This window comes from Artibeus jamaicensis, unplaced genomic scaffold, assembly GCF_021234435.1.
Source record: "Artibeus jamaicensis isolate MK-2021 breed Jamaican fruit bat unplaced genomic scaffold, CSHL_Jam_final contig_233, whole genome shotgun sequence".
In the NCBI taxonomy this organism is placed as follows: Eukaryota; Metazoa; Chordata; class Mammalia; order Chiroptera; family Phyllostomidae; genus Artibeus; species Artibeus jamaicensis.
The window spans coordinates 44,743,347-44,756,625 of record NW_026521486.1 but is presented as its reverse complement, the minus strand read 5'-3'; the positions used below and the strand labels follow the sequence as shown (position 1 = coordinate 44,756,625).

The following is a 13,279-nucleotide window of genomic DNA, read 5'->3' as shown; positions in this document are numbered from 1 at the left end:
GCTCTCACGGATCTCCTGGTACCTGGTTCCTTCCTGTCATTCAGGTCCCTGATTAAACATCCATGGGAATTTCACTGGCCACACAACTGAAAGTGGCATCTTTGCTCTATTTTCTTTATGGCACAAATCATTTTTGGCTTTCACCATTGGCCTGCCACATCCATGGGTTCTGCTTCCATGGCTTCAACCAACTGCATAGAAACGTTTTTTAAAATGTTGTTCCCCATGTGTTCTGTGTAGTTAAGCCTACAATGGTTGGGTCTGTACTGAACATGTATAGACATTTTTTCTTCATCATTCCCTAAATAATACAGTATAATAATCACTTATATAGCACCTACACTGTAGTATTATAAGTAATCTAGAGATGATTTAAAGTATATAAGAGGATATATATAGGTTATATGCAAATACTATGCCATTTTATAATAAGGAACTTAAGCATCTGTGGATTCTCATACCTATGCTGAGCCCTAGAACCAATCCCCCTTCGATACCAGGGAGGACAGTGATTACTTAACTAATTAATTGGTGTGTTGTTTTTTTTGTCTGTATAATCCCACTAGAATACCAACTGCAGGTCCTGACAGATAAGTACCTTATACATATACATTTGCTCATATACATTCCATGTCTAAAACAGTAACTGAAATACAAGTAATAAATAACTACTTGTCAAATGAATAAATAATGTCTTCATATCCAAAACCTCAGAAAATCCTATGTTTCCTTCCAAAATCTATACAGAATCAATCTACACCTTTTCATCTCAGCTGCTTTTCTGACAGTCCAAGCCACCAACATCTCTCCCAAGGGTGCCTGCAATGTCCTCTTAATTGGTCTCCTTGCTTCCCTCAGCAGCCAGAGCAATCTCTGAAAATGCAAATGAAATCCTATCACACATCTGCTTAAAACCATCCATGGCTTTCCAACTCCACTAGAACAAAATCTCAACCCCTCAGATGAGCTTGCTTCTCACTGCCTGTCTTTATCACTCTCTCCCCACCCTAACTTCCCAGTTTTGTGACTCTTTCTAACCTTATTTGTCAATTAAACTTTCTGGACTTTAGATTGTTCAGTTTTAAAAATGGTATCTCTGGAAAGGCAGAAGTTCCATAAACATTACTGGACACCTGCTGTGTTCCAGGAACTCAGCTGGGCCCTGGGAACAGATATGTGAGCGGGCTTGGTCTCTGCCTTTGAGCAGAGGAACTGCAAATAAACTACATGACAGCGCAGTGAAAGCCACAGCAGAGGGAGGACTGAGTGATGTGAGATCAAACGGTGCGGAATCTACTGGCAGACTCCAGGAAGGCTTCACAGAAGAGCAGATAACGCTTGCAAAGTTCCCGGGTAGACTGCAAAGCACATTGGAAATGCAAACTATGTAAAACAGTATTATTGTTCACACACAGAAGTAAAAAGGAGGCTTGTTTTCATTTAACTGTGTTCTGCCTTAACACATGCTCAGATGAGATGAGCTATTTGTATAAACTGTATTTTCTAGCTAACTGGAAAACCCATTTTGTTTTAACTTGCAAATATGTCTGAAATCTAATAATCCATTCCTTGCTTTAGTAAGTGTAATAGACTAAACATGATTGAATATTTCTTTCATGACTGCAAATAATAAAGTGCCGCAGGGTCATGTTCCTGCAGATCAACTATGACTGCGACTCTGAAATGCAAATATTGAATATGTGGGCGACCGGGCCCAGCATGCAAAAAGCCGCAGGCATCCAGGCCCTGGGTTGTTTTCTATTATTTAACTCTTTATCATTTTTTAAACACTAATTGGGGATTAGAATTAGCTGGACTGATTTTTAGTGTATTTCTTTTATACATGTGCATTGGTTTGTTAGGGCTACCATTACAAAATACCAGACTGGGTAGGTTAAAACACAGAGATTTATTTTCTTTCAATTTTGGAAGCTAGAATTTCGAGTTCAAGGTATTGGCGGAGTTGATTTCTTCTGAAGCCTCTCTCCTTTGTGTTTCTTTTTGTGTGTGTCTTCATAGGTTTTTTCTTCTGTGTGTCTTAATTTCCTATTCTAATAAGGACATTGATCATTTCAGATTGTGGCCCACCCTACTGACCTTGTTTTCACTTAATTGCCTTTTCAATGACCTTATCCCCAAATGCAGTCATATTTTGAGGTACTGGGGGTAAGGGCTTTAACATATGAATTTTGGGGGATATATCTAGCCCCTGGCAACATGTATATGATACATGTATTGCATATTATGCATATATATTATACATATAGATGGAAATAGAGGTATAGATAAATAGAGGCATATTGAGTTTGTTTGTTTATTTATTTATTTCACTGGGTTACGAGTGAGCTAAACTCTCCTTACTATGGGATAGAAGAAACTTGATGATACTGAGCTACTAAACCCAGGGAGTCTGCTGGTTGCATATTATGCCTTTTAGAAAGAAATGATTCATTCTACTTATACTATTTTAAGGGCCTTTCCAATGACCTTTGCCTCTGCCCCACATATCCCATTCTTACCCAGAAAAAGAGCCACCTGCTCAGTCTGATGCCCATGTCCATGGAGAAGATGGCCACAGGACCTGAACAGATGGTGAAACAGGGACCACTTTTCAATCACCACTGGGAGAAATTCTGCCTGACTCCATGTAACTGTGGCATTTCCTCCAAAGTATAAAAATGATTCTCACAGAGGACTACATTTCTTTTTCTATTTCTTTCATTGAACATTTAAAGCACCATGTAAACATGAAATCTGTAAGCAGCTTAGTGATGTCAACTGAACATAATTATGAGTCTTTAAAACTATTTTCATGGCATTAGATAAACCAGAGTTTCTTCCTGTATATAATAGGGATGATAACATCTATCTCATAGTGTTTCATAAAAGTTGTGTGATACATATATTATTTAAATTTAATTTATTTTAATTTTTCTAATTTTATTATTTTTCTAGTACAGTTGACATACACTATATTATTTCCAGGTGCATGACAGGTTAGACATTATATAACATATAAAATAATCACTCTGATAAGTCTAGTATTCATCTGACACCTTAACATATGCATGATAATATATTTAACCTTAGTAGAGAGTCTCAGACACATTACTACCCTTCCTCCACCCTTTAATCCAGTCTAATAAGTAACCCACTATGGGTACAACTTTGTTAAAGAATATTCCTACATTGCAGAAAATCAGGGGAACTTAACTGGAGTCCTCCACAGCTACAGTGGATTTACACCAAGCAATGAAGCTCAGTGTCCAATTCATTCATCTCAAAGACTTGCATTTGATGCTACAATATTTTGTGTAGAAAAAGTACACTGTGGTAAGGTCATTAATGAAGATATTTACATACTAAATTTGCTTTGTTTGGAAAAATAAAGTATCTGCATATAATGTAGGTATAAAATTTGAATTCAGCTGAAGATTATATATACACACACATACCTGCATCTTATGTTAAAAGGAAAAAAATCAGCTCATTTATTTACAGGGGAAAAAAGCATACTAAATTGCCTTTGACAGTTTCAGCCTTGGCAACTTTCTGTTCTTTTAATTCCAGCAAAGGTACCATTGTGTTATTCTTGCAAGGCAACTCAGGTAATTCAAATGCACATCATGCAAATTTTAATGTAGTTTCATGGCAGCTTTTTGGCCCATCATTTCCTCCCCAATACTCACATTTCATTTAATTAAGTACTAAGTTACTTCATGGTATGTTATAAGATAATCTCAGCCAGCTGGATTTCACTAGTGAGGAGAAACCTGAAAGTGATGTGTTTTTTCTCAATTGGAAAAAACATACTTTGATATATAGTCTTTTCCTTTTCTATCCCAAAGTTGCCACTCCACACAAAGACACATGAAAATACTGTACTAAGAAAATGCATCATGTAATGTTTCCACCTTACCAAACCTGCAAATATGAATCAGTTGTGCCTAACTCAGAGCACTGGGCATGGCTTTCCTATCCCTTATGGCAGTGGAGAGGGTGGACGCCTTGCCTCAGGCTTCCAGAGACTTCCTTGGGGAGAAGGGCTAAGAGGAAGACTGAGGAAGACTGAAAGGAGCTGGCCTGGGGAGATCAAAGCTATGGTAATTTTTTGCCACTTTTTATTTGCCCAAGGATGACAGCTGCCAAGCACTGATAGATCATAGGGAACTGCGTTGCCTCTGGCATGGTCTGTCACTAACAGAGTATTCGGAAGCAAGACTAGGCTCACAGACAAAGGGTTGGAGGATCACACTGTCGTGGTAGGGTTCCAGAGGTGAAATGAAGCTCCCGATTACTTCCAAATTCTACTTTACAAGCTTTCTAATACTTCACATTCCGCCAATTGTATGTTTCTTTTAGATTAAGATTTTGGTTTAAAAATGTATACTTTAAAATAGCATATTCATTCCTGGCTCCCCTCTGTACTGAACAGAAGAGTCTAATTTAAAGTTGTTTGCGCTTTGTGGGTTCTCAGGCAGGCTGATGATAATTGAAATTGGTAAAGTCTAAGAATGACATATAAATATATAGATAAAAGAATGTCTTGGTAGGGTCATTAATGAAAGTGTCATAAACCAAGAATTACCATCAATTCAATATGTTTGTGTGAGTGTATGTCCAAGTATATGTATGTGTGGGTTTATAGGCATTTGTGTGTGCACAGGATGTGTGTCCATGTGTGTGTGTTGTGTGTGTATAAGAGAGTCAGAGCAGAGGCAGATGAACATGGACTAGACATGAAGTTAAAGGTCTCTTCCTTCAGTAAGAAGGGAAGCTATAAGGGTTAGGGCTGGGTGGGGAGTGGTAGAACAGTTATGAGTAAAGATGAGAACACCAAGCTTTGTAAATAATGCTGTTGCCAGTGAAATTCAGGCTCTTCCGTGGGATCGTGAGAAGAGCATTCCAAGGACTACGTGTGGGAGATCATGATGCTGCAATGTTTATCCAGGTATAAATCTGCCCCTGGGTTTCCAATATTTCATCTCCCTTTATCCCAACATGGCAGAAGTCCAACTTTGTTCATAGCAAGGCCAAAGCAAAGGCCAATGTCCAGAGCTTCTATTTCATATAAAAACCCACACAGTCTGACAGCTGCTGTGAAAGGTCAGTGATCCAGAAAGGTCATGTGATCTCAGGTGAGAGAAAACACACAAATACACGGGGTGAGTGCAGGTCACTGAGAGAAGAGAGAGAGAGGGAGAGAGATTTTTGTTCCCCTGGGATTATATAGTTTGGGTTTGGGACAAACTTGGTGCTTTTTCAAAATAACCAATCAACTTCCCAAGCTTTTGCAGACTTTTGATAGGTCCATCCCCTAGTTAGCCTGACAGATGTCTATGGCCGAGCATGTCCCGCAGTGCCCTTCCACAACCTGGTATGGTTCCAGAGAAGAGAAGGAGGGAGTGTTAATCCCCTCGGCAGAGCAATGCTACGATCCCTCGGAGTGTGACACTGTAGCTTCCTGGTGAAGCAAAGAGGGGTATGCTCCCCAGTTTATGAGACTCAGTGTCTAATGTTCTTTGTTCCCCTTCTTATTAGTAACTAGTAAACCACCTACAGGAACCATACAATGTTAGTAAGATGTGGGAGAGCTATAGATGGACAGCCCCAGGTGGAGGTTTACATCCTCCAAAGTCCTCATTTTCTGGAAGGACCCAGCTCACTGGCACAGTGAGGCAGATAATCACACTTTGCAAAAGCTTCTCTTGGCATTTTGAATATTTTTTTATTATAGACCTGAATTTATGTTTTGCTCTGTCATCAAGTGAGCCTGCACAAGTTACAGTTTGTTGAACTAGTTAAATAAGGTGAAACTTCAGTGTGAATGGTAGGAGGCAAGACCCTAAAACTTGTATAAAACCCATGGTTTATGAAGAAGAAACTGCTTTGGATTAAAAAGTTTGTGGCATATTCTTAGCAAAGGAAGTGCCAATTTGGGGGAAGGTAGAATATTTTTAATACCCTTGGATGTAAAATTGTGTATAAAAATAAGTTTTAACTTTGGCAATAAGAATCAGCCTCCATCAAACATGCATGTAGACTTAAGGATCTAGTTGCAAATGGCTGTGATACCACCATGAAGAGAGAATATTGATGGTGGGGGCTGAGTGGACTTTTACACAATAGAAAGTCCCAAGACTTCTATGGAACACTGGTATTATAATGCTGAAATAAGGGAAACTTGGCATAAAGAAATTCATACAGAGTGGCCAAGGGACAGAGGATTAAAGAAAGTTAAAGAGGATTTTTTGAATTCTTGGCTTATGATTATTTACTGTGGTGCACCCCTCATAGCTTCAACATCTCCCTGTTCACAACCACCATAATACATGATTTACAGCATGCAGCATTCTAAAAAGATTTCTATTCTTAGAAAGCCTCCTATAGAACATTACTTGTATGTAAGACAAGGGCAGAGAAATAATGAGGATTATATTTTGGAAATATCAAGCCAATATATTTTATTAATTGCTAATTCCTAGCTTCTGATATCTCAGGACTCCTCCCTCTATCAAGAGGGCTGGCTGACCTGATCACAGGAATGAAGATAATATAGGATGGCAACAATATGAGAAAAATTCCCCCCATGGGCAATGGGGTAAACCTGCCCTTCCAGCCATAGAGTATTGAAAGTAAAAGAGGACTAGAAGGAGGATGACCAGACCAGACAGCAAGGCTCTTATTCCCTTACACCACCAGGGCCAATATCAGGGGAAATGGTGACATGTAGAAGTAATCAGGTAAACAGGAAGGCATTCATATCAGGACTTCTCTGGTGGTAACCCAGAAGAGGTGGCAGGTCTTTCCTATGAAGGAATGATGTCACAGCTTCAGGGCATTTGTAGAGGGGTGTGGCTAGCTACAAAAGATTAAACCAGATCTAGATACCTCCTGGAGTGGACATCAGAAGCATGGGTTCAAGAAAAAGGGACTGTTGAGACTTGGTCTGGAGGTGGGGGAAGGCAAACAGAATTCATAACTAGAATAGGGATTATAATGCCGGATAGGGTCAATTGTACTTCAGCCCTCACTGTTGGCAGATCAGGCTAAACCAGTAAGTCATCTCCTCTATCATCTTAAAGGAAGGCAGGAGAGTCAAGACAATTTATGGGGGAAGGAGATCTGGAAAACCAAACTATCCCAAGTAGACAGAATTAACCAAGATTGAGTCTTCCAAAAGTGACCGGTTAGACCAAAGCTCTGGCAGAATTATTAACTAGAAATTTAACATTTCGTGATGATCTCCCACACCTCCAATGCCTAGAGGCTAGAAGTAAGCTTATTAAGAAGACTTGATACATTACAGATCACAATATATTCTGATTTCTTTGTACATCTACAATGTATTTGAGGTATCCCTATACGGATACGGGAACGATATCAGTAAATAAAACAGAGAAATCCATCGTTGGGAATCTTATTCTAAGGCTAGAACACCGGTCACACAAAGGTGGTGGCTATGACCTTGAGGTATAACTAGAGTAGACAACACAAAACATCCTTCCATAAACAACTGAAATCTACTTAATAATTCAGGAGAAGGCCTTGCAAATTGTTCAACAAAAGTGGGCATACAGATGACCCTTTCCTATCTCTTTCTGATCTAATGAGGGTACAGTATTTAAAACTTATAAACATGTATAATATTTAGAGATGTATCAGGTCCTAATTCATGCCGTCAGCATGACTTGTCACTGATGAAGTTAAACCCATGGCTTCGGTACCTTTTTGAGGATTTATTCACCGCAGAGCAGTTACTTGTTTCCTTCTTTCCATACTCTTCCCTTTGGAAGCAAGTCACAAAGTCCTGCATATACTCAAGGGAAGCTATTTTGTTAATCAGATTATTCTAACTTTGGCCGTGGGAGCTATTCCCAGTTTACTCTTGTGTCTTTTTGACATGCTTTCATCATTTTGTTTTTGAACACTTACTTTTTGGCATGAAAAATGTTCCAGGATCATCTTGTATTTATATATTCTCTGCCCCAGACCTGCAGTCATTTCTCCCAGGTGCCCTGGATGCCTTTATTGGAGAATAGCATTTGAAACCCAGATCCGGGAACTGGGTGTGCTCACTGCAGCTAGGATGTCATTCTAAGACCCCTCTGCACACAGAACTAGGAAATTATTTATCTAGACGTATATGTGTGTGTGTGTGTGTATGTATATATATATATATATATATATATATATATATATTGGGTTAGAATATGTAGATATCAAAAATTATTTCTGTAACTTTCTGTCTCTATATTAAGCTAAACATGACTTCATACTGATGCGCCATTCCTTGTAGCCTACCCCAACCCCACTTTTTTCTGTACCTTCCCTCTTTCACAGTGAGAAATCTGGCTTCTCACACCCATTGTTCAGTCACTCATTCATTCGTTCACTCATCGCAGTACTCATGTAAAGTAGGTTCAGCACTGTCAACTGATGTTCCACGAGAAATAACTTTACCAACTAGAATACAGTTGTTTTTGTCTAGTTCCCTTTGTCTTTAGACTTTCAGTTCCCTGTCAAAACCAATTTACCAAAGTTACTTGGATCAGCATCTTTTTTTTTTCACATTTTGGGTCATTAAATGTCTTGCCAAAGCATAGCTTTAATAGCTGGATGGTGTTCAAGAGAATAAGCATGCTAAGACTAACATTTTCTTAAGGTGTTCTTTTGAGGTGCTTTAATCATTATTCTGATTAAATGCCAGTCCAAACACATCAATTAAATTAGACAGAGAATAGTCTACCAAGAATTATAGAATTTTAGGATGCAAAGAATTTTGGATATCACTCAATCTCTTTTTGCAATTAATTCAAGTATTACTTGAATCTCCTCTCTCTGGCAGATAAGTTCCGCAGGAACATTGAACTCACTATTTTCCAAGGAGTAGAGTCCTTCTTTGACTAGTTGTAATGTCTAACACCTTTCACTCCTAGGGACCCATAGTAAAATGCCAAGGTTTTTTGTTGTGATTATTATTCCCAGCATTTAGGACATAAACTGCAATCTTTATTTTCAATCTTGCAAATACATTTTTATGAAATAAAGTCCTTGAAACTCCTGAAGATAAAACAAACAAGAAAAACAGCAACTGGCTTTTCATATGAGAACTTAAATGAAGTTTCTGTTAATATATCATGCTTATTGGCATATCAACTGATGTATCATACATCTTTTTCTTGCCTAATTCCAGTAATTGAGAGAAAATGATATGCAATTAGATCAATTTCAACGACACAGAATGTTCTGATTATTACTATTGGCTTACGAGAGCCATTAACTCAACATATCCAATCATCAGCAAATTCTGTTAGTTTGAATTACATTGATTTTTTAAATTAGGAATACAGGGAGGCAATATAGTACAGTAAAAAGAATATTAAACCAGGAACCAAGAGCCTTGAATGTTCATTGCCACAGACATTAACTAATTTTGTGCCCTTGGCTACATCACTAAAGTGACTTTTGTTTCCATATTTTTGCCAGTAATATAAGGGTATTAGGACATAAGTAGATAAACTCAAAAGGTACTTGAAGTTTATGTCTTTCTTTAGACAACCCAAATCAATCTGCCAGAAGAAAGAAAGGGTTAGAGCTAATGTATATGTAAAAATATGACTAATCATTGTTAACTGAATTAAATATCTTAAAAGCCTGGAATAGGTGAAGCTATTCCATGCAGTACCGTACAGGCTCTGAAATCAGCCTGCCTGTACTCAAATCCAGGCTCTGCTCTCTGCCAGCTATGCAACCGTTCTAAGCCACAGGTTTTTGTCTTTAAAATAGCAATAATAATGATAATTGCCCCGTAGAAAGATGCTGCAGATTAAATTTTAAAAAACTGTGCAGAGCCCAATCCTGGGCATACCAGAAGCACTCAATAAGTGCTATTCATTTGGAATAGAATTATAAGGATATTTTGATAGTGAGGCAAGGACTGAAAAAGTAATATGGTTCAGAAATGACTCAAAGCTAGTGCTAACTTCTCACTTGTAGTTTTGGGCTCCTGCAGAGTTCATATGCAATACTCTGGGTAGAGTGAAAGCCACATAGAGGGCAGGATTATTCCTGGATTAATCATCACAGTCTGTCAATAACTCAGACCTATAACTGTAGCATTGTACCAGACTTACTGTACCAGAATAAAAAGGACTCCATTATAGGCAGAAAAGGTGGCCTCGATCACAAAGGAACAGCCAGGGTGGCAAGTGGAAAGACGTAAAAAGTCCCTGCAATGGCGCAGATGCCCACGGCGAGGAGGCAGACCTGCACGTGGGAAACCAGATGTGTGTCTGATATCTGTGCCTTCTGAGAATATTTCTTTCTGTGCTTTTTTAACATTTGGTACTGTTCTTCTGGGGAACTTTGAACTCTATCAACTATGATAAAGAGAAACGAGGAACGCATTTCATTCATGTCATGCTCACTCCGTGCTGTGGTGATGGCAGCAGTAATGGGGAGGGATCCCCCAGTACCAAGAGGAGGAAGGGACCCCGAACGATAACACTGGGGCTGCTCGTACAGACAAACCCCCCCCACCAGGATGCCCTCATTTCAGAGCAAAAAAACATTAGGGTTCTATGTTTGTTTTCCAAGGAGGGTTGTACTCCTTTACTCTTAGTACAGAATAAATGAGTATTCTGTTGGCATCAGCAACAGAATACTTCCTAACTAGCTAGCAGGCCCTGGAATACTGAACGAAACAAAACATGGTGTCTCCTCTCAACTCACAGTGGAGGAACACGGTAAGAAACCTGCACACCTGCAGTTTCACAGCACAGTTGGGAATAAAAGACTAAACTGTAAATCCTTGCCCCTAATTGGACATTACAGGACTTCAGGTATCTCTGACTCAATCCCTGGTGGCTCGGCACTAAGCCCACACTGTCACTTGTCTAGTCCAAAGCCTAGTTAAGATCAGTAGGTTTTGGCAGGTCCTGACAAGTCTACCATTTTGGGGTGAGACCCTGTGTGTACCTTGCTCTAAAACCTCAGCCCTGTGACAAGATTATTAATATCAGACAAAATGCTTCCTTGTTGCCAGGTACCCATCTGGACCTGAGAACACCAACTGCTCCAATCTTCTGTAAGAGCATTCTTGCTACTTGCTAGACCACCCCCCCCCCACTATCTGAAGGTTCTACTTCTCTGTGCTTCCTCTTGACCTCGGGTTTCTTCAAGGGTCTAATTAGATCCGACTTCATCCATGGTTACCTTCATGACTATCCCAATCCTCTTTGGTCATGTTCCGTTTCCAAATGGAACTCAGAATCATGAGATAATCACATTTGTGGTTGCAAGCCATCTTAGGCTATCTGCCATTCACTGCAGTTATGTGGGTTTTGACTTGCCCAGATCATATGTTCTTGAGGGCTGGGGTCATGACGCATGTCCTCTCTAGCCTCTGCAACTCTAGCCTCTGCAACTCTAGCCCAACCTGGATTTTATTTTAAGAGCTTATTGAATGCTTGCTTAAAATATTGCTGATTCTGAAATACATAAAAACAATAGAATATGTTTAAAGAAGATAGAGAGCAGCATTTATTTTTTAAAAGTTTCCCGAGACAAATTGAAATTGTTACAGTAAGAATATCTTTAATTCCTATGCATTTACATTATAAGAATATATCCATATCATATGCTGCATTGTCTAAGGCTCATCGAATCTTAAGAGCTCTCACAAATTTTCATTAATGAAAGAAAGTATTTCATTTTAGTACCCATAACAAATATGCATCTACAAAATACCTTTTTTAAAGATCAGTTTGCTGTTTAGAGTTAAAGAATCTATTAATAAAAAGGCTTCACAATGAAATGTAACATATGTTTCTGTAGTAAGTACAAAGCCATATGAAACAAAACAATCTTTTTATTCTCTCTCTCTCCTATAAAGGACAAAAGATAGTACTGAGACAATGTTAATTTTCTGATTTTGAATTGGATTGTGATTATGAGAGAGAATATCCTTGTTTTAGAATGACAGTGAAGTATTTATTCTTCTAGTTTAGGAAAATACAATGAAATATTTATCCTTTCCTACAAGAAATTCTCTCACATGACTGCAGTCTAATTCTAAAAATAAAAAAATTAATATTAATAAGTAAGTATTATCTAATAATACAGTGACAGAAAGAATAATAATAAAGCAAATATCATAAAATGTTGGGGAACATGATGAAATATATACAGGAATTTTTTGCATTATTCTTAATAACTTTTTTGTAAGTTGAAAATATTTCCAAGTAAAACCATTATATACATGATTCAAAGGAGTAAAATATTTAAAATATTATTTTGCTGCATATGCTGACTTAGTCTGTTCAGGCTGCTATGACAAAACACCATAAACTGGCTTATAAACAACAGAATTTATTTCTCACACTACTAGAGGCTGGGAAATCCAAGATCAAGGTGTCAGCAGATTTTGTGTCTGATGAGAGCCTGCTTCCTGTCTGACAGCCATTTTCTCTCTGTGTCCTCACAGGGTGGAGGGGCCAAGGAGCTCAGTGGAGTCTCTTTTATAATGGCACACATCCTGTTAATGAGGTCACCACTCACATGACCTAGTCACCTCCCAGAGGTCCCACCTTTAAATACTAACACATGGGAATTAAGTTTCAATATAGGAAGGTTGAGGGGACACACTCAGCCTACAATATACGCTTTCTGTAATCTCCCCTCTCTCTCAGTTCTCATACATTTCTATTTTACCTCTGAGGCCTACGGTTCATATTTTGATATCTGGTTTAGGCATGCCAAATCCTTTCTGCCCCACCCCCAGAACTCTGTACTAAAATACAAGGCCCCATGCAAAGTAAGTGCTCATAGAATTCATATGTATTAATTTAAAAGTAAAGAAAAGTGCCTTTCGAGGGTATTATTATGGTTCTAAGTGAATACTTGACAGGCTGTTCATATACAACTACTAATTGGAAATTTTGTTGAAAAATATTTTATACTTAAGAACACAATGCAGTGCTTAATACACATATGAAAAAGCTCACCCCCAATGCTTGACAAAGAACTTGAGAAAAAAGTCAACATATTACTTTTCAATTGAGTCCTTCTGTAACTTCCACCTTAAATGGAAGATGGCCTGCCAAAGTCACCAATACATAATTAATCCTCAGAACACTATTGCTCTATGCAGCAGAATATGACAAAAGCTGAAATTCAGAGAAGTTGATGGTCAGAAATTGCCTAGAATAGAACAGGAGCAGAGATGACGCTGTAACTGGGAAATATGAAAATGAAGAGTGAGCAAGAAACGCGGCCT

General features: G+C 38.5%; 1 protein-coding gene across 2 annotated transcripts in view; it reads right to left on the bottom strand.

Annotated features, from left to right (window-relative positions):
• TMEM117 (transmembrane protein 117) overlaps positions 1 to 13,279 on the bottom strand; it is a 404,165-nt gene that overhangs the window by 119,493 nt on the left and 271,393 nt on the right. The gene's annotated exons all lie outside the window — the stretch shown is intronic.